This window comes from Canis lupus, chromosome 27, assembly GCF_048164855.1.
Source record: "Canis lupus baileyi chromosome 27, mCanLup2.hap1, whole genome shotgun sequence".
NCBI lineage: Eukaryota > Metazoa > Chordata > Mammalia > Carnivora > Canidae > Canis > Canis lupus.
Window position 1 is genome coordinate 5,636,313 of NC_132864.1, and position 26,293 is coordinate 5,662,605.

Consider the following 26,293-nt stretch of genomic DNA (forward strand, 5'->3'; position numbering starts at 1 on the left):
GACACCAGGTCCTGGTGAAGCCCAGTTGGGACCAGAGACATGAGGTCCAGGTGCGGTCCCGATGGGAACCACAGTCAGAAAGTCAGGTGAGGCCATGCTTAGGATCTGAGTCCCCAGTTACCGGTGAACCCAAGGTGGATCCAGAGTCACCTGGTACAGAAGAGGCCAAATCAGGACCAGAGTTACCAGGATCAGGTCAGTCCCAGGGGGGAATACAGTAAACATGTCCCGATGATGCCCAGGTAGAACCAGATTTACCAGGTCCAGATGAGGCACAGTTGGGGAGCATATTCACTAGGTCCCGGTGAGGCCCAGTTCAGGACCAGAGTCACCAGGTCTAGTGGAGGCCTAGAGGGGTACCAGATTCACCTGGTCTAGGTGACATCCACATGAGGACCAGAGTCCCCACGTCAGCGTGAGGCCCAGAGTGGATCCAGAGTCATCATGTCCAGGTGAGGCTCACGTGTGGAACAGATTATCCAGTTCATAATGGTCCACAGGGGAGGACAAGAGTCAGCAGATTGAGTTAGGCCTAGTTAGGATGAGAGTCACCAGTTCCAGGTGAGGCCAAGAAGGAGTCCACAGCAATCAGTTCCAGGTGGGGAACAAAGTCATCAGGACTGGGGGAGGCCCAGATAGGGACCAGATTCACCCTGTCCAGGTAATTCCCAGGTGGTGACCAGAGTTACCAGTTCTGGGTGAGGACCAGGTAAGGATCAGATTCACCAGGTCCAAGTGAGGCCCACTTGGGGACCTATGTCACCAGGTATGTGTGAGGCCCATGTGGAAACCCCACTCACCAGGTCTAGGTGAGGCCAACCTGCAGGCCATTCAGAGGAACGGTGTCCCGATGAAGCCCAGGTAGGGACCAGATTTACCAGGTCCAGGTGAGGCCAACCTGCAGGCCATGCAGTGGAACCATCTCCCGATGATGCCCAGGTAGGGAGCAGAGTCACCAGGTCCAAATGTGGCCCACATCGAGTATATTCACTAGGTCCAGGTGAGGCCCAGTTGAGGACCAGAGTCACCAGATCTGGTTGAGGCCTAGAGGGGTACCAGAATCACCTGGTCCAGGTGACATCCAGATGGGGACCAGAGTCACCAGGTCAGGGTGAGGCCCAGAGAGGTACCAGAGTCATCATGTCCAGATGAGGCTCAGGTGTGGAACAGAGTAATCAGGTACCAATGATGCCCAGGTGAGTTCCAGAGTCACCAGATCTGGGTGACGCGCAGATAGGATCAGAGTCACCAGTTCCAGGTGAGGCAAAAAGAGTCCACAGCAATCAGGTCCAAGTGGGGAACAAAGTCACCAGGACTCGGTGAGGCCAAGATATGGAACAGATTCACCAGGTCCAGGTGAGGCCCAGGTCGTGACCAGAGTCCCCGGGTCGGGGAGAGGACCAGGTAAGTACTAGATTCACCAGGTCCAAGAGGCCCACGTAGGGACCTGAGTCACCAGGTATGGGTGAGGCCCAGGTGACAACCCCACTCACCATTTCCAGATGAAGCCAACCAGCAGGCCAGAGTCACCAGATCCAGGTGAGGCCCTAGACGGGAACGGAGTCACCAGGTAAATGTGAGTCTACAAGGACACCACAGTCACCAGGTACAGGTGTGGTTCATGTGGGAACGAGAGGCAACAGGTCAAGGTGAGACCCAGGTGGGGACCACAGTCACCAGGTCCAGATTGAGGCCTAGGTGGGGGGACCAGTGTCATCAGGAACAGTTGAGGCCAAAGTGCGGAGAACAGTTATCATGTCCAAGTGAGGCCCAGGTGGGGAACAGAGTAACCATATCCCATTGATGCCAGGTGGGATAAGAGTCACAAGGTGCAGACGAGGCCTAAGTGAGGAGTAGATTCACCAGATCGTGTTGAGGCCCAGTTGAGTACCAGTCTCCCCAGCTCCGGGTGAGTCCCAAAGGGGGACCAGAGTCACCCGGTTCTTGTGATATCCAGGTGAGGACCAGAGTCAACAGGTCAGGGTGAGGCCCAGAGGGGGACGAGAATCACTAGGTCCAGGTGAGGCCCCGATTTGGAACTGAGATAACAGGTCCCATGATGCCCATTTGAGGACCTGAGTCACCAGGTCCAGGTGAGGTCCCTGTGGGAACCAGGGACCTCATCCAGGTGAGGCCCAGGTGGGACCACAGTCACCAGGTCCAGGTGACGCCCAGGTATATAAGAGAGTATCCAGGTCCCAATGATGCCCAGGTAAGGACCAGAGTCCACAGGTCCAAGAGAGGCACAAATATGGATCAGAGTCATTGTGTTCCAGGTGAGGCTAGATGGAGACCACAAGAACCAGGTCCAGGAGAGACCCTTATGGGAACCAGAGCCTCCAGATCCAGGTGAGGTTCTGGTGGGACCACAGTCACAAGTTCCAGGGGGGGCGCAGGTGGCAACAGTATTCACCAAGTCCAGGTGAGGCCCAGGTGGCGACCAGTCACCAGATCCAAATGTGGACCAGCTAAGGACCAGATTCACCAAGTGAAGTCCATGTTGGAAAGAGCGTCACCAGTTCCAGGTGAAACCCAGGTGGGGACCAGAGCTACCAGTTCCAGGTGAAGCCCAGGTGGGGACCAGAGTCACTAGGTCCAGATGAGGCCCAGGTGAGGACCAGAGTTACCAGGTACACGTGAGGCCCCGGTGGGATTAGAGTCAACATGTCCATGTGAGGCCGGCATGGGGACCATGGTCAACAGGTCTACTTGAGGCCGAGGTGTGGAACACAGTAAGCAGGTCCAGGTGAGTACGCGGTGGTGACTAGAGTCACCACGTCCACGTGAGGCCCAGGTGGGGACCAGGATCACCAGGTACATGGGAGGCCCTTGAAAGAACCAGAGTCAACAGTTCGAGGTCAGGCGCAGGTGGCAACCAGGGTCAGCAGGTCCAAGTCAGGCCAAAGTGGGGTTCACAGTCACGAAGGCACGGTGAGACCCAGAGGGGGACCAGAATCATGTGGTCCAGGAGAGGTCCAGTTGTGGAACACAGTCACCGGGTCCCAATTTTGCCCAGTTGAGGACCATGGTCAACAGGTACAGTTGAGGCCCGGATGGGGACCGGAGTCCCCAAATCCGGGTGAAGCCCAGGTGGGGACCACAGTCACCAGATCCAGGGTAGTCTCAGGTGCAGACCAGAATCATCAGTTCCAGGTGTGGTGCAGGTGGCAACCACACTCACCAGGTCCCTTTGAGGCCCTGGTGGGGACCAGAATCACGAGGTACATGAGAAGCTAGAAACACTGCAGCCACCAGGTCCACATGATGTCCATGTGGGAACGAGAATCACCAGTTCCAGGTGAGGCCAAGAAAGTGTCCAAAGCAATCAGGTCCAGGTGGGGAACAAAGTCACCAGGACTGGGTGAGGCCCAGATGGGGAAGAGATTCACCAGGTCCAGGTGAGGCCCAGGTGGCGACCAGTCACCAGATCCAGGTGAGTACCAGCTAAGGACCAGATTCACCAGGCCAAAGTGAAGCCCAAGGCGTGACGAGATTCACCAGGTAAGGGTGAGTCCCAGAGGGGGAACCAGAGTAACCAGTTTAGTTTGAGGCCCAGAATGGGACCAGAGGTCCCTGGTCAAAGTGAGTCCCAGGTGTGGAATAGAGTATCCAGGTCCCAATGATGCCTGGGTGAGGACCAGAGTCACTAGGGCCATGCAGGCCCAGAAGGGGAACAGAATCACTAGGTCCTGGTGAGGCATAGAAAAAGACCCCAGTCACCAGTATCAAGTGAGCCCTTTGTGGGAACCAGAGCCACTCTATCCAGCTGAGTCCCAGGTCCATGTGAGGCCCACGTGAGGACCAGATTCATCAGGTCGAATTGAGGCATAGCTGGGGTCAAGAGTCACCAGGTCTGGGTGCGGCCTAGGTGGGGCAAGATTCAGCAGTTCTGAGTTAGGTCAAAGTGGGGACGAGAGACACCAGGTCCAGGTGAGGCCAAACTGAGGACCAGAGTCACCAGATCCAGGTGAGGCCCATGTTGGAAAGAGAGTCACCAGGTCGAGGAGAGGTACAGGTGGGGACCAGAGTCACCAGATCCAGGTGAAGCTCAGGTGGGGACCAGAGTCACTAGGTCCAGATGAGGCCCAGGTGAGGACCAGAGTTACCAGGTACTCGTGAGGCGCTGGTAGGTATCAGAGGCAACTGGTCCATGTGAGGCAGGCTTCGGACCATGGTCAAGAGTTCCACTTGAGGCCCAGTGTGGAACACTGTAACCAGGTCCAAGTGAGTCCCCGGTGGTGACAAGAGTCACCAGGCCCAGGTGAGGCCCAGGTGGGAACCAGGATCACCAGGTACAGGGGAGGCCCTTGAAACAACCAGAGTCAACAGTTCGAGGTAACGCGCAGGTGGCAACCAGGGTCAGCAGGTCCAAGTCAGGCCAAAGTGGGGTTCACAGTCACTAGAGCACGGTGAGACCCACAGGGGGAAGAGAGTCACCTGCTCCAGGTGAGGTCCAGGTGTGGAACACAGTCACCGGGTGCCATTTTTCCGTGATGAGGACCATGGTCAACAGGGCTAGGTGAAGCCCAGGTGGGGACCACAGTCATCAGATCCAGGGTAGTCTCAGGTGCAGACCAGAATCACCAGGTCCAGGTGTGGTGCAGGTGGCAACCAAACTCACCCGGTCCCGGTAAGGCACTGGTGGGGACCAGAGTCACGAGGTAAATGAGAAGCTACAAACAGATGGGATCCCTGGGTGGCGCAGCGGTTTGGCGCCTGCCTTAGGCCCCGGGAGCGATCATGGAGACCCGGGATCGAATCCCACGTCGGGCTCCCGGTGCATGGTTCCTGCTTCTCCCTCTGTCTGTGTCTCTGCCTCTCTCTCTCTCTGTGACTATCATAAATAAATAAAAATTAAAAAAAAAGATGCTAGAAACACTGCGGCCAACAGGTCCACATGATATCCATGTGGGAACGAGAATCACCAGTTACAGGTGAGGACCATGTGGGGATCCGACTCACCATATCCAGGTGAGACCCAGGTGGGAAACAGTGACACCCTGTCCAGGTGTGGCCCAGGTGAAGACCAGAGTTAATAGGTCCAGCTGGGTCACTGTTAGTGAACAGTGTAACCATGTCCTGATTCTACCAGGTGGGTACCAGAGACACCAGGCCCTGGTGAGGCCCAGGTGGGACCAGAGACATGAGGTCCAGGTGAGGTCCTTATGGGAACCACAGTCACCAGGTCAGGTGAGGCCATGCTTAGAATCAGAGTCACCAGTTACAGGTGAGGCCCAGTTAGAGCCAGAATCACCTGGTACAGAGAGGCCAAAGTCAGGACCAGAGTTACCAGGATCAGGTCAGTCCCAGAAGGGAACAGAGTAACCATGTCCCGATGATGCCCAGATAGAACCAGCATCACCAGGTCCAGATGAGGCGCAGGTGGGGAGCATATTCACTAGGTCTCGTTGAGGCCCTGTTGAGGACCAGAGTCACCAGGTCTAGTTGAGGCCTAGAGGGGTACGAGATTCACCTGGTCTAGGTGACATCCAGATGCGGACCAGAGTCACCATGTCAGGCTGAGGCCCAGAGGGGATCCAGAGTCATCAAGTCCAGGTGAGGCTCAGGTGTGTAACAAAGTATCCAGGTCATAATGGTCCACAGGTGAGGACCAGAGTCACCAGATCTGGGTGAGGCTCAGTTAGGATCAGAGTCACCAGTTCCAGTTGAGGCCAAGAAGGAGTCCACAGCAATCAGGTCCAGGTGGGGAAGAAAGTCAACAGGACTTTTGAGGCCCAGATGGGGACCAGATTCACCCTGTCCAGGTGATTCCCAGGTGGTGACCAGGATTACCAGGTCCGGGTGAGGACCATAAGGACCAGATTCACCAGGTCCAAGTGAGGCCCACGTGGGGACCTGCGTCACCAGGTATGGGTGAGCCCCAGTTGGCAACCCCAGTCTCTAGGTCCAGGTGAGGCCAACCTGGAGGCCATGCAGAGGAACCGTGTCCCGGTGATGCCCAGGTAGGGACCAGAGTTAGCAGGTACAGCTGAGGCCAACCTGCAGGCCATGCAGTGGATCCATGTCCCGATGATGCCCAGGTAGGGACCAGAGTCACCAGGTCCAAATGAGTCCCAGATGGAGCATATTCAATAGGTCCAGGTGAGGCCCAGTTGAGGACCAGAGTCAACAGAACTGGTTCAAGCCTAGAGGGGTACCAGAATCGCCTGGTCCATGTGACATCCAGATGGAGACCAGAGTCACCAGGTCAGGGTTAGGCCCAGAGTGGTTCCAGAGGCCAGAGCCTCATGTCCAGGTGAGGCTCAGGTGGGGACCAGAGTCACCAGATCCAGGTGAAGTCCAGGTGGGGACGAGAGTCTCCAGATCCAGGTGAAGCCCAGGTGGGGACCAGAGTCACTAGGTCCAGATGAGGCCCAGGTGAAGATCAGAGTTAACAGGTACACGTGAGGCCCGGCGGAGATCACAGCCAAAATGCCACTTGAGGCCGGCTTGGGGACCATGGTCAACAGGGCTACCTGAGGTCCAGGTGTGGAACACTGTAATCCTGTCTAGGTGAGTCCCTAGTAGTGACAAGAGTCACCACGTCCAGTTGAGGCCAAATTGGGGACCAGGATCACCAGGTACAGGGGAGGCCTTTGAAAGAACCTGAGTCAACAGTTCGAGGTCAGGCGCAGGTGGCAACCAGGGTCAGCAGGTCCAAGTCAGGCCAAATTTGGGTTCACAGTCACTAGGGCACGGTGAGACCCAGAGGGGGACCAGAGTCACCTGGTCCACATGAGGTCCAGTTGTGGAACACAGTCACCGGGTCCCAATTTTGTCCAGTTGAAGACCATGGACAACAGGGCCAGGGGAGGCCCGTATGAAGCCCAGGTGGGGACCACAGTCACAAGATCCAGGGTAGTCTCAGGTGCAGACCAGAATCACCAGGTCCTGGTGAGGTGCAGGAGACAACCACACTCACCAGGTCCCGGTGAGGCCCAGGTGCGGACCAGTTTCTCGAGGTACATGAGAAGCTAGAAACACTGCAGCCACCAGTTCCACATGATGTCCATGTGGGAACGAGAATCACCACTTACAGGTGAGGACCAGGTGGTGATCTGACTCACCATGTCCAGGTGAGACCCTGGTGGGAACCAGTGTCACCATGTCCAGGTGTGGACCCGGTGAAGACCAGAGTTAACAGGTCTGGCTGGGTCACTGTTAGTGAACAGTGTAACCATATCCTGATGCTACTCAGGTGGGTACGAGATACAAGATCCTGGTGAGGCCCAGGTGGGACCAGAGATATGAGGTCCAGGTGAGGTACCGATGGGAACCACAGTCACCAGGTCAGGTGAGGCCATGCTTCGGATCAGAGTCACCAGTTACAGGTGAGGTCCAGGTGGAGCCAGAGTCACATGGTACAGAAGAGGCCAAAGTCAGGACCAGAATTTCCACGATCAGTTCAGTCCCACTGGGGAATAGAGTAACCACGTCCCGATGATGCCCAGGTAGAACCAGAGTTACCAGGTCCAGGTGCGGCCAACATGAAGGCCATGCACTGGTCCATGTCCCGATGATGCCCAGTTAGGGACCAGAGTCACCAGACCCAAATGAGGACCAGATGGAGCATATTCCCTAGGTCCAGGTGAGGCCTAGTTGAGGACCAGAGTCACCAGACCTGGTTGAGGCCTAGAGGGGTACCAGAATCACCTGGTCCAGGTGATATCCAGATGGGTCCAGAGTCACCAGGTCAGGGTGAGGCCCAGAGAGGTTCCAGAGTCATCATGTCCAGGTGAGGCTCAGGTGTGGAACAGAGTATCCAGGTCATAATGGTCCACAGGTGAGGACCATTGTCACCAGATCTGGGTGAGGCCCAGTAAGGTTCAGACTCACCAGTTCCAGTTGAGGCCAAGAGGAGTCCACAGCAATCAGGTCCAGGTGGGGAAGAAAGTCAACAGGACTGGGTGAGGACCAGAGGGGGACCAGATTCACCAGGTCCAGGTGATTCCCAGGTGGTGACCAGGGTTACCAGGTCCGTGTGAGTACCAGGAAAGGACCAGATTCACCAGGTCCAAGTGAGGCCCACGTGGGGACCTGTGTCACCAGGTATGGGTGAGCCCCAGGTGGCAACCCCACTCACTAGGTCCAGGTGAGGCCAACCTGGAGGCCATGCAGAGGAACCGTGTCCCGGTGATGCCCAGGTAGGGACCAGAGTTACAAGGTCCAGCTGAGGCCGACCTGCAGGCCATGCAGTGGATCCATGTCCCGATGATGCACAGGTAGGGACCAGAGTCACCAGGTCCAACTGAGGCCCAGATGGAGCATATTCACTAGGTCCAGGTGAGGCCCAGTTGACGACCAGAGTCCCCAGACCTAGTTGAGGCCTAGAGGGGTCCCAGAGTCACCTGGTCCAGGTGACATCCAGATGGAGACCAGAGTCACCAGGTCAGGGTTAGGCCCAGAGTGGTTCCAGAGTCATCATGTCCAGGTGAGGCTCAGGTGTGGAACAGAGTCACTAGGTACCAATGATGCCCAAGTGAGGACCAGAGTGACGAGGTCTGGGCGACGCGCAGATAGGATCAGAGTCGCCAGGTCCAGGTGAGGCCAAGAAGGAGTCCACAGCAATCAGGTCCAGGTGGGGAACAAAGTCACCAGGACTGGGTGAGGCCCAGATAGGGAACAGATTCATTCACCATGTCCAGGTGAGGCCCAGGTGGTGACCAGAGTCCCCGGGACTGGGAGAGGACCAGGTTCCGGACCAGATTCACCAGGTCCAAGTGGCCCACGAGGTGACCTGTGTCACCAGGTATGGGTGATGCCCAGGTGGCAACCCCACTCACCAGGTACAGGTGAGTCCAACCTGCAGGTCAGAGTCACCAGATCCAGGTGAGGCCCTAGTGGGGACAGGAGTCACCAGGTAAAGGTAGGTCTACAAGAACATCACAGTCACCAGGTCCAGGTGTGGTTCATGTGGGAACTTAGTCACCAGGTCCAGGTGAGACCCAGGTGGGGACCACAGTCACCAGGTCCAGATTGAGGACAAGGTGGAGCGACCAGTGTCATCAGAAGCAGTTGAGGCCAAAGTGTGGAGCAAAGTTATCATGTCCAGATGAGGCCCAGGTGTGGAACAGAGTAACAATGTCCCATTGATACCAGGTGCGAAAAGAGTCACAAGGTCCAGACGAGACCTAAGTGAGGAGTAGATTCACCAGGTCCTGTTGAGGCCCAGTTGAAGACCAGTGTCCCCAGCTCCAGGTGAGTCCCAGAGGGGGACCATAGTCACCCGGTTCTGGTGATATCCAGGTGTGGACCAGAGTCACCACGTCAGAGTGAGGCCCAGAGGGGGACGAGAATCACTAGGTCCAGGTGAGGCCCCGATGTGGAACTCAGAAACCAGGTCCCATGATGCCCATATGAGGACCTGAGTTACCAGGTCCTGTTGAGGTCCCTGTGGGAACCAGTCACCTCGTCCAGGTGAGGCCCAGGTGGGACCACTGTCACCAGTTCCAGGTGACGCCCAGGTATATAAGAGAGTATCCAGGTCCCAATGATGCCTAGGTAAGGACCTGAGTCAACATGTCCAGGAGAGGCCCAAATATGGATCAGAGTCATTTTGTTCCTGGTGAGGCCAGATGGAGACCACAGGAACCAGGTCCAGGAGAGCCCCATATGGGAACCAGAGCCACCAGATCCAGGTGAGGTCCAGGTGGGACCACAGTCACAAGGTCCAGGTGAAGCGCAGGTGGCAACAGGATTCACCAAGTCCAGGTGAGGCCCAGGTGGCGACCTGTCACCAGATCCAGGAGTGGACCAGCTAAGGACCAGATTCACCAGGCCTAAGTGAAGCCCAAGGGGTGACCAGAGTCACCAGGTAAGGGTGAGGCCCAGAGGGGAACCACAGTAACCAGTTTAGTTTGAGGCCCAGAATGGGACCAGAGGTCCCTGGTCAAAGTGAGACCCAGATGTGGAATAGAGTATCCAGGTCCCAATGATGCCTGGGTGAGGACCAGAGTCACTAGGGCCATGCAGGCCCAGATGGGGAACAGAATCACTAGGTCCTGGTGAGGCAGAGAATAAGACCACAATCACCAGTATCAGGTGTTCCCCTTGTGGAAACCAGAGCCACTCTATCCAGCTGAGTCCCAGGTCCATGTGAGCCCCATGTCAGGACCAGATTCATCAGGTCGAATTGAGGCATAGCTGGGGACAAGAGTCACCATGTCTGGGTGCGGCCTAGGTGGGGCAAGATTCAGCAGTTCTGAGTTAGGTCAAAGGGGGACGAGAGACACCAGGTCCAGGTGAGGCCAAACTGAGGACCAGAATCACCAGATCCAGGTGAGGTCCATGTTGGAAAGAGAGTCACCAGGTCAGGAGAGGTCCAGTTGAAGACCAGAGTCACCAGGTCAAGTTGAGGCCTAGAGGGATACCAGATTCACCTAGTCTAGGTGACATCCGGATGTGGACCAGAGTCATCATATCAGGGTGAGGCCCAGAGGGGATCCACAGTCATCATGTCCAGGTGAGGCTCAGGTGTGGAACAGAGTACCCAGGTCATAATGGTCCATAGGTGAGGACCAGAGTCACCAGATCTGGGTGAGGCCCAGTTAAGCTCAGAGTCACCAGTTCCAGGTGAGGCCAAGAAGGAGTCCACAGCAATCAGTTCCAGGTGGGGTGACAAAGTCACAAGGACTGGATGAGGACCAGATGGGGACCAGATTAACCAGGTTCATGTGATTCCCAGGTGGTGACCCGAGTTAGGATTTCCGGGTGAGGACCAGGTAAGGACCAGATTCACCAGGCCCAAGTGAGGCCCACGTGGGGACCTGTGTCACCAGGCATGTGTGAGACCAAGGTGACAACGCCACTCACCTGGTCCAGGTGAGGCCCACCTGCAGGCCATGCAGAGGAACAATGTCCCGATGATGCCCAGGTAGGGACTAGAATTACCAGGTCCAGGTAAGGCCAACCTCCAGGCCATATGTGGAACAATGTCCCGATGATTCCCAGGTAGAGACCAGAGTTACCAGGTCCAGGTGAAGCCAACCTGCAGGACATGCAGTTGAACCATGTCCCGATGATGCCCAGGTAGGGACCAGAGTCACCAGGTCCAAATTAGGCCCAGATGGAGCATATTCACTAGGTCCAGGTGTGGCCCACTTGAGGACCAGAGTCACCAGATCTGGTTGAGGCCTAGAGGGGTACCAGAATCACCGGGTCCAGGTGACATCCAGATAGGATCCAGAGTCACCAGATCAGGGTGAGGCCCAGAGAGGTTCCAGAGTCATCATGTCCAGGTGAGGCTCAGGTGTGGAATGGAGTCACCAGGTACCAATGATGCCCAGGTTAGGACCAGAGTCACCAGGTCTGGGTGACGCGCAGATAGGATCAGAGTAACCAGTTCTAGTTGAGGCCAAGAAAGAGTCCACAGCAATCAGGTCCAGGTGGGGAAAAAAGTCACCAGGACTGGGTGACCAGAGTCCCCGGGTCTTGGACAGGACCAGGTAAGGACCAGATTAACAGGTCCAAGAGGCCCACGTGGGGACCTGAGTCACCAGGTTTGGGTGATGTCCAGGTGGCAACCTCACTCACCAGGTCCAAGTGAGGCGAACCTGCAGGCCAGAGTCACCAGATCCAGGTGAGGCCCTAGTGGGGACCCGAGTCACCAGGTAAATGTGAGTCTACAAGAACACCACAGTCACCAGGGCCAGGTGTGGTTCAGGTGGGAACGAGAGTCACCAGGTCCAGGTGAGACCCAGGTGGGACGACAGTCTCCAGGTCCAGATTGAGGCCTAGGTGGGGGGACCAGGGTCATCAGGACCAGTTGAGGCCAAAATGCGGAGCAAAGTTATCATGTCCATGTGAGGCTCAGGTGCGGAACAGAGTAACCATGTCCCATTGATGCCAGGTGGGAAAAGAGTCACAAGATCCAGACGAGGTCTAAGTGAGGAGTAGATTCACCAAGTCCTGTTGAGGCTCAGTTGAGGACCAGTGTCCCCAGCTCCGGGTGAGACCCAGAGGGGGACCAGAGTCACCCGGTATTGGTGATATCCAGGTGAGGACCAGAGTCACCACGTCAGGTTGAGGCCCAGAGTGGGACGAGAATCACTAGGTCCAGGTGAGGCCCCGATGTGGAACTGAGAAACCAGGTCCCATGATGCCCATATGAGGACCTGAGTCACCAGGTCCAGGTGAGGTCCCTGTGGTAACCAGTCACCTCGTCCAGGTGAGGCCCAGGTGGGACCACAGTCACCAGGTCCAGTTGAGGCCCAGGTATATAAGAGAGTATCCAGGTCCCAATGATGGCCAGGTAAGGACCAGAGTCAACAGATCCAGGAGTGGCCCAAATATAGTTCAGAGTCATTGTGTTCCAGGTGAGGCCAGATGGAGACCACAGGAACCAGGTCCAGGAGAGCGCCATATGGGAACCAGAGCCACCAGATCCAGGTGATGTCCGGGTGGGACCACAGTCACAGGTCCAGGTGAGGCGCAGGTGGCAACAGGATTCACCAAGTCCAGGTGAGGCCCAGGTGGTGACCAGATTTACCAGTTCCGGGTGAGGACTAGGTAAGGACCACATTCACCAGGTCAAGTGAGGCCCACGTGGGGACCTGTGTCACCAGGCATGGGTAAGACCCAGGTGGGAACCCCACTCACCAGGTGAAGATGAGGCCAACCTGCAGGCCATGCAGAGGAACCATGTCCCGATGATGCCCAGGTAGCGACCAGAGTTACCAGGTCCAGGTGAGGCCAACCAGCAGGCCATGCAGTGGAACCATGTCCCGGTAATGCCGAGGTAGGGATCAGAATCACCATGTCCAAATGAGGCCCAGATGAAGCATATTAACTAGGTCTAGGTGAGGCCCAGTTGAGGACCAGAGTCACCAGATCTGGTTGAGCCATATAAGGGTACCAGAATCACCTGGTTCAGGTGACATCGAGATGGGGACCAGAGTCCCCAGGTCAGGGTGAGGCCAAGAGAGGTTCCAGAGTCATCATGTCCAGGTGAGGCTCAGGTGTGGAACAGAGTCACCAGGTACCAATGATGCCCAGTTGAGGACCAGATTCACCAGGTCTGGGTGATGCGCAGATAGGATCAGAGTCACCAGTTCCAGGTTAGGCCAAGAAGGCGTCCACAGCAATCAGGTCGATGTGGGGAACAAAGTCACCAGGACTGGGTGAGGCCAGATGGGGACCAGATTCACCAGGCCCAGGTGATTCCCAGGTGGTGACCAGAGGTACCAGTTCCGGGGAAGGACCAGGTAAGGACCAGATTCACCAGGTCCAATTGAGGCCCACGTGGGGACCTGTGTCACCATGTACGGGTGAGGCACAATTGGCAACACCACTCACCAGGTCCAGGTGAGGCCAACCTGCAGGTGATGGAGAGGAACAGTGTCCCGATGATGCCCAGGTAGGGACCAGAGTTACCAGGTCCAGGTGAGGCCAACCTGTAGGCCATGCAGTGAAACCATGTCCCGATGATGCCCAGGTAGAGACCAGAGTCACCAGGTCAAAATGAGGACCAGGGGCAACCCCGATGGCGCAACGGTTTAGCGCTGCCTGCAGCCCAGGGCGTGATCGTGGAGACCCTGGATCGAGTCCCACGGCAGGCTCCCTGCATGGAGCCTGCTTCTCCCTCTGCCTGTGTCTCTGCCTCTCTCTCTCTCTCTCTCTCTCTCTCTGCATCTCTATGAATAAATAAATAAAAAAAAATCAAAATGAGGACCAGATGGGGCATATTTACTAGGTCCCGGTGAGGCCCAGTTGAGGACCAGAGTCACCAGATCTGGTTGAGTCCTAGAGGGGTACCAGAATCACCTGACCCAGGTGACATCCAGATGGAGACCAGAGTCATCAGGTCAGGGTGACACACAGGGAGTTTCCAGAGTCATCATGTCCAGGTGAGACTCAGGTGTGGAACAGAGTCAACAGGTACCAATGATGCCCAGGGTAGGACCAGAGTCACCAGATCTCGGTGACGCGCAGATAGGATCAGAGTCACCAGTACCAGGTGAGGCCAAGAAAGAGTCCACAGCAATCAGGTCCCGGTGGGGAACAAAGCCACCAGGACTGGGTGAGGCCCAGATGGGGACCAGATTCACCATGTCCAGGTGAGGCCCAGGTGGTGACCAGAGTCCCCGGGTCTGGGAGAGGACCAGGTAAGGACCAGATTCACCAGATCCAAGAGGCCCTTGTGGGGACAGAGTCCCCAGGAATGGGTGAGGTCCTGGAGGCATCCCCACTCACCAGCTCCAGGTGAGGCCAGCCTGCAGGCCAGAGTCACCAGATCCATGTGAGGCCCTAGTGGGGACCGGAGTCACCAGGTAAATGTGAGTCTACAAAAACACCACAGTCACCAGGGCCAGGTGTGGTTCATGTGGGAACGAGAGTCACCAGGTCCAGGTGAGACCCAGGTGGGGACCACAGTCACCAGGTCCAGATTGAGGCCTAGGTGGGGGGACCAGAGTCATCAGGTCCGGTTGAGGCCAAAGTGTGGAGCAAAGTTATCATGTCCAGGTGAGGCCCAAGTGGGGAACAGAGTAACCATGTCCCATTGATGCCAGGTGGGAAAAGAGTCACAAGGTCCAGACGAGGCCTAAGTGAGGTGTAGATTCACCAGGTCCTGTTTAGGCCCAGTTGAGGACCAGAGTCCCCAGCTCCGGGTGAGTCCCAGAGGTCGACCAGAGTCACCCGGTTCTGGTGATATCCAGGTGGGGACCAGAGTCAGCACGTCAGGGTGAGTCCCAAGGTCGGACAAGAATCACTAGGTCCAGGTGAGGCCCCGATGTGGAACTCAGAAACCAGGTCCCATGATGCCCATAGGAGGACTTGAGTCACCAGGTCCAGGTGAGGTCCCTGTGGGAACCAGTCACCTCGTCCAGGTGAGGCCCCGGTGGGACCACACTCACCAGGTCCAGGTGAGGCCAAGTTATATAAGAGAGTATCCAGGTCCCAATGATGTCCAGGTAAGGACCAGAGTCAACAGGTCCAGGAGAGGCCCAAATATGGATCAGAGTCATTGTGTTCCAGGTGAGGCCAGATGGAGACCACAGGAACCAGGTCCAGGAGTGCCCCTTATGAGAACCAGAGCCGCCAGATCCAGGAGAGGTCCAGGTGGGACCACAGTCACAAGGTCCAGGTAAGGCGCAGGTGGCAACAGGATTCACCAAGTCCAGGTGAGACCCAGGTGGCGACCATTCACCAGAACCAGGTGAGGACCAGCTAAGGACCAGATTCTCCAGGCCCAGTTGAAACCCAAAGGGTGACAAGAGTCACCAGGTAAGGGTGAGGCCCAGAAGGGGAACCAGAGTAAACAGTTTAGTTTGAGGCCCCGAATGAGACCAGAGGTCCCTGGACAAAGTTAGTCCCAAGTGTGGCATAGAGTATCCAGGTCCCAATGATGCCTGGGTGAGGACCAGAGTCACTAGGGCCATGCAGGCCCAGATGGGGAACAGAATCACTAGGTCCTGGTGAGGCATAGAATACGACCATAGTCACCAGTATCATGTGAGCCCCTTGAGGGAACCAGAGCCACTCTATCCAGCTGAGTCCCAGGTCCATGTGAGGCCCACGTGAGGACCAGATTCATCAGGTCGAATTGAGGCATAGCTGGGGTCAAGAGTCACCAGGTCTGGGTGCGGCATCGGTGGGGCAAGATTCAGCAGTTCTGAGTTAAGTCAAAGTGGGGACGAGAGACACCAGGTCCATGTGAGGACAAACTGAGTACCAGAGTCACCAGATCCAGGTGAGGTCCATGTTGGAAAGAGAGTCACCAGGTCCAGGAGAGGTCCAGAAGGGGACCAGAGTCATCCGATCCAGGTGAAGTCCAGGTGGAGACCAGAGTTACCAGGTACACGTGAGGCCCCGGTGGGGATCAGAGGCAACAGGTCCATGTGAGGCCGGCTTGGGGACCATGGTCAACAAGTCTACTTGAGGCCCAGATGTGGAACACAGTAAGCAGGTACAGGTGAGTACGCGGTTTTGACATAAGTCACCACGTCCAGGTGAGGCCCAGGTGGGGACCAGGATCACAAGATACAGGGTAGGCCCTTGAAAGTACCAGAGTCAACAGTTCGAGATCAGCGCAGGTGGCAACCAGGGTCAGCAGGTCCAAGTCAGGCCAAAGTGGGGTTCACAGTCACTAGGGTACGGTGAGACCCAGAGGTAGATCAGAATCACCTGGTCCAGGTGAGGTCCAGTTGTGGAACACAGTCACCGGGTCCCAATTTTGCCCAGTTGAGGACATGGTCAACAGGGCCAGGTGAGGCCCAGAAGGAGACCGGAGTCCCCAAAGCGGGTGAAGCCCAGGTGGGGACCACAGTCACCAGATCCAGGGTAGTCTCAGGTGCAGACCAGAATGACCAGGTCCACTTGAGGTGCAGGTGGCAACCACACTCACCAGGGCCCTGTGAGGCCCTGGTGGGGACCAGAGTCACGAGGTACATGAGAAGCTAGAAACACTGCAGCCACCAGGTCCACATGATGTCCATGTGGGAACGTAATCACCAGTTACAGGGGAGGACCAGTTGTGGATCCGACTCAGCATGTCCAGGTGAGACCCAGGTGGGAACCAGTGTCAACATGTCCAGTTGTGGCCCAGGTGAAGAGCAGAGTTAATAGGTCCGGCTAGGTCACTGTTAGTGAACAGTGTAACCTTATCCTGATGCTACCAAGGTGGGTATCAGAGACACCAGGTCCTGGTGAGGCCCACTTGGGACCAGAGACATGAGGTCCAGGTGAGGTCCCGATGGGAACCACAGTCACCAGGTCAGGTGAGGCCATGCTTAGGATAAGAGTCATCAGTTACCGGTGAACCCAAGGTGGATCCAGAGTCACCTGGTAAAGAAGAGGCCAAATCAGGACCAGAGTTACCAGGATCAGGTCAGTCCCAGTGGGGAATACAGTATCCATGTCCCGATGATGCCCAGGTAGAACCAGAGTCACCAGGACCAAATGAAGCACAGTTGGGGAGAATATTCCCTAGGTCCCGGTGAAGCCCAGGTGAGAACCAGAGTCACCAGGTCTAGTTGAGGCCTAGAGGGGTACGAGATTCACCTGGTCTAGGTGACATCCAGATGGGGACCAGAGTTACCACGTCAGGGTGAGTCCCAGAGTGGATCCAGAGTCATCATGTCCAGGTGAGGCTCAGGTGTGCTACAGAGTATCCTGTTCATAGTGGTCCACAGGGGAGGACCAGAGTCAGGAGATTGAGCTAGGACCAGTTAGGATGAGAGTCACCAGTTCCAGGTGAGGCCAAGAAGGAGTCCACAGCAATCAGGTCCAGGTGGGGAACAAAGTCACCAGGACTGGGGGAGGCCCAGATGGGGACCAGATTCACCCGGTCCAGGTGATTCCCAGGTGGGGACCAGAGTCACTAGGTCCAGATGAGGCCCAGGTGAGGAACAGAGTCACCAGGTCCAGGAGAGGTTCAGGTATGGACCAGAGTCACCAGTTCCAGGTGAAATCCAGGTGGGGACCAGAGTCACCAGATCCAGGTGAAGCCCAGGTGGGGACCAGAGTCACTAGGTCCAGATGAGGCCCAGGTGAGGACCAGAGTCACCAGATCTGGGAGAGGCCCAGTTGTTGTTTTTTTTTTTTTTAATATTTTATTTATTTATTTAGGATAGTCACAGAGAGAGAGAGAGAGAGGCAGAGACACAGGCAGAGGGAGAAGCAGGCTCCATGCACCGGCAGCCTGACGTGGGATTCGATCCCGGGTCTCCAGGATCGCGCCCTGGGCCAAAGGCAGGCGCCAAACCGCTGCGCCACCCAGGGATCCCCGAGAGGCCCAGTTGTGATCAGAGTTACCACCTCCAGGTGAGGCCAAGAAGGTGTCCACAGCAATCAGGTCCACGTGGGGAACAAAGTCACCAGGACTAGGTGATGCCCAGGTGGTGACCAGATTTACCAGTTCCGGGTGAGGACTAGGTAATAGGATCAGAGTCACCAGTTCATGGTGAGGGCAAGAAAGAGTCCAGAGCAATCAGGTCCAGTTGGGGAACATAGTCACCAGGACTGGGTTAGGCCCAGATGGACCCAGATTCACGAGGTCCAGGTGAGGCCCATGTTGTGACCAGATTCCCCGGGTCTGGGAGAAGTCCAGGTAAGGGCCAGATTCACCAGCTCCAAGAGGCCCATGTGGGGACCTGAGTCACCAGGTATGGGTGAGGCCCAGGTGGCATCAACTAATCAAGTCCAGGTGAGGCCAACCTGCAGGCCAGAGTCACCAGGTCCAGGGGAGGCCCAAGGGGTGACCAGAGTCACCAGGTAAGGGTGAGGTTAAGAGGGGGAACCAGAGTAACCAGTTTAGTTTGAGGCCCAGAATGGGACCAGCGGTTCCTGGTAAAAGTGAGGCCCAGGTGTGGAATAGAGTATCCAGGTCCCAATGATGCCTGAGTGAGGACCAGAGTCACTAAGGCCATGCAGGCCCAGATGGGGAACAGAATCACTAGATTCTGGTGAGACATAGAATAAGACCACATTCAGCAGTATCAGGTGAGCCCCTAGTGGGAACCAGAGCCACTCTTTCCAGCTGAGTCCCAGGTGAATGTGAGGTCCACGTGAGGACCAGATTCATCAGGTCGAATTGAGGAATAGCTAGGGACAAGAGTCACCAGGTCTGGGTGCGTAATAGGTGGGGCAAGATTCAGCCGTTCTGAGTTAGGTCAAAGTGGGCAAGAGAGACACCAAGTCCAGGAGAGGTCCAGATTGGGACCAGAGTCACCAGATCCAGGTGAAGTCCAGATGGGGACCAGAGTCTCCAGATCCAGGTGAAGCCCAGGTGGGGACCAGAGTCTCTAGGTCCAGATGAGGCCCAGGTGAGGACCAGAGTTACAAGGTACACGTGAGGCCCCGGAACAGTATAACCATATCCTGATGCTACTCATGTGTGTACCAGATACAAGGTCCTGGTGAGTCCCAGTTGGGACCAGAGACATGAGGACCAGGTGAGGTACCGATGGAAACCACAGTCACCAGGTCAGGTGAGGCCATGCTTAGGATCAGAGTCACCACTTACAGGTGAGGTCCAGGGGGAGCCAGAGTCACATGGCACAGAAGAGGCGAAAGTCAGGACCAGAGTCACTACGATCAGGTCAGTCCCACTGGGAATAGAGTAACCACGTCCCGATGATGCCCAGGTAGAACCACAGTTACCAGGTCCAGGGGCGGCCAACCTAAAGGCCATGCAGTGGAACCATGTCCCGATGAAGCCCAGGTAGGGAAGAGAGTCACCAAGTCCAAATGAGCCCCAGATGGAGCATATTCAATAGGTCCACGTGAGGCCCAATTGAGGACCAGAGTCACCAGATCCAGGTGAAGCCAAGGTGGGGACCAGAGTCACTAGGTCCAGATGAGTCCCAAGTGAGGACCAGTGTTACCAGGTACACGTGATGCCCCAGTGGGAATCAGAGGAAACAGGTCCATATGAGGCAGGCTTCGGTACCATGGTCAACAGGACTACTTGAGGCCCAGGTGTGGAAAACAGTAACCAGGTCCAGGTGAGTCCCCGGTGGTGACAAGGGGCACCACGTCCAGGTGAGTCCCAGGGGGGACCAAGATCACCAGGGACAGGGGAAGCCCTTGAATGAACCAGAGTCAACAGTTCGAGGTCAGGCGCAGGTGTCAACCTGGGTCAGCAGGTCCAAGTCAGGCCAAAGTCGGGTTCACAGTCACTAGGGCACGGTGAGACCCAGAGGGGGACCAGAGTCACCTGGTCCAGGTGAGGTCCAGGGGTGGAACACAGTCACCGGGTCCCAATTTTGCCAGTTGAGGACCATGGTTCACAGGGCCAGGTGAGGCCCAGATTGGGGATCCTCAATCTGGATCAGATTCACCAGTTCCAGTTGAGGCTAAGAAGGAGTCCACAGCAATCATGTCCAGATTGACGCCTAGGTCGGGGGACCAGAGTCATCAGGACTAGTTGAGGCCAAAATGTGGAGCAAAGTTATCATGTCCAGGTGAGGCCCAGGTGGGGAACAGACTAACCATGTCCCATTGATGCCAGGTGGGAAAAGAGTCACAAGATCCAGACGAGGCCTAAGTGAGGAGCAGATTCACCAGGTCCTGTTGAGGCCCAGTTGAGGACCAGTGTCCCCAGCTCCGGGTGAGTCCCAGAGGGGGACCAGAGTCACCCGGTTCTGGTGATATCCAATTGGGGACCAGAGTCACCACGTCAGGGTGAGGACCATAATGGGACGAGAATCACTAGGTTCAGGTTAGGTCCCGATGTGGAACTGAGAAACCAGGTCCCATGATGCCCATATGAGGACCTGAGTCACCAGGTCCAGGTGAGGTCCCTGTGGGAACCAGTCACCTCGTCCAGGTGAGGCCCAGGTGAGACCTCAGTCACCAGTATCATGTGAGCCCCTTGTGGGAACCAGAGACACTCTATCCAGCTGAGTCCCAGGTCCATGTGAGGCCAACGTGAGGAGCAGATTCATCAGGTCGAATTGAGGCAGAGCTGGGGACAAGAGTCACCAGGTCTGCGTGCGGCCTAGGTGTGTCAAGATTCAGCAGTTCTGAGTTAGGTCAAAGTGGGGACGAGAGAAACCAGGTCCAGGTGAGGCCAAACTTAGGACCAGAGTCACCAGATCCAGGTGAGTTCCAGGTGGGGACCAGAGTCACCAGATCCAGGTGAAGCCCAGGTGGGGACCAGAGTCACTAGGTCCAGATGAGGCCCAGGTGAGGACCAGAGTTACCAGGTACACGTGAGGCCCCGGTGGGGATCAGAGGAAACAGGCCTATGTGAGGCCGCCTTGGGGACCATGGTCAACAGGTCTACTTGAGGCCCAGGTGTGGAACACAGTAAGCAGGTCCTGGTGAGTCCCCCGTGGTGACAAGGGTCACCACGTTCAGGTGGGGCCCAGTTGCGGACCAGGATCACCTGGTACAGGGGAGGCCCTTGAGAGAACCAGAGTCAACAGTTAGAGGTCAGGCGCAGGTGGCAACCAGGGTCAGCAGGTCCAAGTCAGGCCAAAGTGGGGTTCATAGTCACTAGGGCACGGTGAGACCCAGAGGGGGACCAGAGTCACCTGGTCCTGTGAGGTCCAGTTGTGCAACTCAGTCACCGGGTCCCAATTTTGCCCAGTGTGGACCATGGTCAACAGGGCCAGTTGAGGCCCAGATGGGGACCGGAGTCCCCAAATCCAGGTGAAGCCCAGGTGGGGACCACAGTCACCAGATGCAGGGTAGTCTCAGGTGCAGACCAGAATCACCAGCTGCAAGTGAGGTGCAGGTGGCAACCACACTCACCAGGTCCCGGTGAGGCCCTGGTGGGGACCAGAGTCACGAGGTACATGAGAAGCTAGAAACACTGCAGCCACCAGGTCGACATGGTGTCCATGTGGGAAAGAGAATCACCAATTACAAATGAGGCCCAGGTGGGGATCCGATTCACAATGTCCAGGTGAGACCCAGGTGGGAACCAGTGTCACCACATCCCGGTGTGGCCCAGGTGAAGGCCAGAGTTAATACGTCCCGCTGTGTCACTGATAGTGAAGAGTGTAACGATATCCTGATGCTACCCAGGTGGGTACCAGAGACACCAGGTCCTGGTGAGGCCCAGGTGCGACTAGAGACATGAGGTCCAGGTGAGGTCCCGATGGGAACCACAGTCAGAAAGTCAGGTGAGGCCATGCTTAGGATCAGAGTCACCAGTTACAGATGAGGCCCAGGTGGAGCCAGAGTCACCTGGTACAGAAGAGGCCAAAGTCAGGACCAGAGTTACCAGGATCACGTCAGTCCCAGTGGGGAATACAGTAACCATGTCCCGATGATGACCAGGTAGAACCAGAGTCACCAGGTCCAGATGAGGCGGAGGTGGGGAGCATATTCTCTAGGTCCCGGTGAGGCCCAGTTGAGGACCAGAGTCACCAGGTGTAGTTGAGGCCTAGAGGGGTACAAGATTCACCTGGTCCAGGTGACATCCCGATGGGGACCAGAGGCACCATGTCAGGCTGAGGCCCAGAGCGGATCCAGAGTCATCATGTCCAGGTGAGGCTCAGGTGTGGAACAGAGTATACAGGTTATAATGGTCCACAGGTGAGGACCAGACTGACCAGATCTGGGTGACGTGCAGATAGGATCAGAGTCACCAGTTCCAGGTGAGGCCAAGAAAGAGTCCACAGAAATCATGTCCAGGTGGGGAACAAAGTCACCAGGACTGGGTGAGGACTAGATGGGTACCAGATTCACCAGGTCCAGGTGAGGCCCAAGTGGTGACCAGAGTTACCAGTTCCGGGAAGGACCAGGTAAGGACCAGATTCACCAGGTCCAAGAGGCCCACCTGGGGACCTGAGTCACCAGGTATGGAGTTTCAGCCCACTCACCATGTCCAGGTGGGGTCATCCTGCAGGCCAGAGTCACCAGATCCAGTTGAGGCCCTAGTGGGGACCGGAGTCACCAGGTAAATCTGAGTCTACAAGAACACCACAGTCACCAGGTCCAGGTGTGGGTCATGAGGGAACGAGAGTCACCAGGTCCAGGTGAGACCCAGGTGGGGACCACACTCACCACGTCCAGATTGAGGTCTAGGTGGGGGGACAAGATTCATCAGGACCAGTTGAGGTTAAAGTGTGGAGCAAAGTTATCATGTCCAGGAGAGGCCCAGGTGGGCAACAGTGTAACCATGTCCCATTGATGCCAGGTGGGAAAAGAGTCACAAGGTCCAGTCGAGGCCTAAGTGAGGAGTAGATTCACCAGGTCCTGTTGAGGCCCAGCTGAGGACAAGTGTCCCAAGCTCCGGGTGAGTCCCAGAGGGGGACCAGAGTTACCCGGTTCTGGTGATATCCAGGTGGGAACCAGAGTCAGCACGTCAGGAAGAGGCCCAGAGGGGGAAGAGAATCACTAGGTCCAGGTGAGGCCCCATGAGGAACTGAGAAACCAGGTTCCATGATGCCCATATGAGGACCTGAGTCACCAGGTCCAGGTGAGGTCCCTGTGGGAACCAGTCACCTCGTCCAGGTGAGGCCCAGGTGGGACCACAGTCACCAGGTCCAGGTGAGGCCCAGTTATATAAGAGAGTATCCAGGTCCCAATGATGCGCCGGTAAGGACCAGAGTCAACAGGTGCAGGAGAGGTCCAAATATGGATCAAAGTCATTGTGTTCCAGGTGAGGCCAGATGAAGACCACAGGCAGCAGGTCCAGGAGAGCCCCATATGGGAACCAGAGCCACCAGATCCAGGTGAGGTCCAGGTGTGGCCACAGTCACAAGGTCCAGGTGAGGTGCAGGTGGCAACAGGACTCACCGAGTCCAGGTGAGGCCCAGGTGGCGACAAGTCACCACATCCAGGTGCGGACCAGCTAAGGACCAGAATCACCAGGCCCAATTGAACCCCAAGGGGTGACCAGAGTCTCCAGGTAAGGGTGAGGCCCAGAAGGGGAACCAGAGTAACCATTAAGTTTGCGGCCCAGAATGGGACCAGATGTCCCTGGTCAAAGTGAGGCTCATGTGGGGTATAGAGTATCCAGGTCCCAGTGATGCCTGGGTGAGGACCAGAGTCACTAGGGCCATGCAGGACCAGATGGGGAACAGAATCACTAGGTCCTGGTGAGGCATAGAAACACACCCCAGTCAGCAGTATCAGGTGAGCCACTTGTGGGAACCAGAGCCACTCTCTCCAGCTGAGTCGTAGGTCCATGTGAGGCCCACGTGAGGACCAGATTCATCAGGTCGTGTTCAGGCATAGCTGGGGACAAGACTCACCAGGTCTGGGTGCGGCCTAGGTGGGGCAAGATTCAGCAGTTCTGAGTTAGGTCAAAATGGGGACGAGAAACACCAGGTCCAGGTGAGGCCAAACTGAGGACCAGAGTCACCAGATCCAGGTGAGGTCCATGTTGGAAAGAGAGTCATCAGGTCCAGGAGAGGTCCAGGTGTGGACCAGAGTCACCAGATCAGGTGAAGCCCAGTTGGAGACCAGAGTCACTAGGTCCGGTTGAGGCCCAGGTGAGGACCAGAGTTACCAGGTACACGTGAGGCCTCGGTGGGGATCAGAGGCAACAGGTCCATGTGAGGCCGGCTTGGGGACCATGGTCAACAGGTCTACTTGAGGCCCAGGTGTGGAACATAGTAAGCAGGTCCAGGTGAGTCCTCCGTGGTGAAAAGTGTCACCATGTCCAGATGAGGCCCTGGTGGGGACCAGGATCACCAGGTACAGGGTAGGACCTTGAAATAACCAGAGTCAACAGTTCGAGGTCAGGCGCAGGTGGCAACAAGTGTCAGGAGGTCCAAGTCAGGCCAAAGTGGGTTTCACAGTCACTAGGGAACGGTGAGAACCAGAGGGGGACCAGAGTCATGTGGTCCAGGTGAGGTCCAGTTGTGGAACACAGTCACCGGGTCCCAATTTTGCCCTGGTGAGGACCATGGACAACAGGGCCAGGTGAGGCCCAGATGGGGACCGGAGTCCCCAAATCCAGTTGAAGCCCAGGTGGGGACCACGTCACCAGATCCAGGTTAGTCTCAGGTGCAGACCAGAATCACCAGGTCCAGGTGAGGCGGAGGTGGCAACCACACACACCAGGTCCCGGTGAGTCCTTGGTGGGGACCAGAGTCACGAGGTACATGAGAAGCTAGAAACACTGCAGCCACCAGGTCCACATGATGTCCATGTGGGAATGAGAATCACGAGTTACAGGTGAGGACCAGGTGGGGATCCGAGTCACCAAGTCCAGGTGAGACCCACGTGGGAAAAAGTGTCACCATGTCCAGGTGTGGCCCAGGTGAAGACCAGAGTTAATAGGTCCGGCTGGGTCACTGTTAGTGAACAGTGTAACCATATCCTGATGCTACCCAGGTGGGTGGCAGAGACACCAGGTCCTGGTGAGGCGTAAGTGGGACCAGAGACATGAGGTCCAGGTGAGGTCCCGATGGGAACCACAGTCACCAGGTCAGGTGAGGCCATGCTTAGGATCAGAGTCACCAGTTACAGGTGCGGCCCAGGTGGAGCCAGAGTCACCTGGAACAGAAGAGGCCAAAGTCAGGACCAGAGTTACCAGGATCAGGTCACTCCAAGTGGGAATAGAGTAACCATGTCCCGATGATGCCAAGGTAGAACCAGAGTCACCGGGCCCAGATGTGGCGCAGGTGGGGAGCATGTTCACTAGGTCCCGTTGAGGCCCAGTTGAGGACCAGAGTCACCAGGTCTAGGTGAAGCCTAGAGGGGTACCAGATTTACCTGGTCTGGTGACATCCAGATCGGGTCCAGAGTCCCCATGTCAGGCTGAGGCCCAGAAGGGATCCAGAGTCAACATATCCAGGCGAGGCTCAGGTGTGGAACAGAGTATCCAGGTCTAATGGTCCACAGGTGAGGATCAGAGTCACCAGATCTGGGTGAGGCCCAGTTAGCATCAGAGTCAGCAGTTCCAGGTTAGCCAAGAAGAAGTCCACAGCATCAGGTCCAGGTGTGGAAGAACGTCAACAGGACTGGGAGAGGCCCAGATGGGGACCAGATTCAACAGGCCCAGGTGATTCCCATGTGGTGACCAGAGTTACCAGTTCCGGGTGACCACCAGGTAAGGACCAGATTCACCAGGTCCAAGTGAGGCCCACGTGGGGACCTGTGTCACTAGGCAAGGGTGAGGCCAGGTGACAAACCCACTCACCAGTTCCAGGTGAGGCCAACCTGCAGGCCATGCAGAAGAACCAGGTCCCAAAGATGCTCAGGTAGGCACGAGAGTTACCAGGTCCAGGTGAGGCCAACCTACAGGCCATGCAGTGGAACCATGTCCCGATGATGCCCAGGTAGGGACCAGAGTTACCAGGTCCAGGTGAGGCTAACCTGCAGGTCATGCAGTGGAACCATGTCCTGATGATGCCCAGGTAGGGACCAGAGTCACCAGGTCCAAATGAGGCCCAGATGGAGCATATTCACTAGGTCCAGGTGAGGCCCATTTGAGGACCAGAGTCACCAGAGCTGGTTGAGGCCCAGAGGGGTACCATAATCCCCTGGTCCAGGTGACATCCATATGGGGACCAGAGTCACCAGGTCAGTTGATAGCCAGAGAGGTTCCAGAGTCATCATGTCTAGGGGAGCCTCAGGTATGGAACAGAGTCACCAGGACCAATGATGCCCAGGTGAGGACCAGAGTTACCAGGTACACGAGAGGCCCCGGTGGGGATCAGAGGCAACAGGTCCATGTGAGGCCGGCTTGGGGACCATGGTCAACAGGTCTACTTGAGGCTCAGGTGTGGAACACAGTAACCAGGTCTAGGTGAGTAACCGGTGGTGACAAAAGTTACCACGTCCAGGTGAGGCCCAGGTGGGGACCAGGATCACCAGGTCCAGGGGAGGCCCTTGAAAGTACCAGAGTCAACTGTACGACGTCAGTCGCAGGTGGGAACCAGGGTCAGCA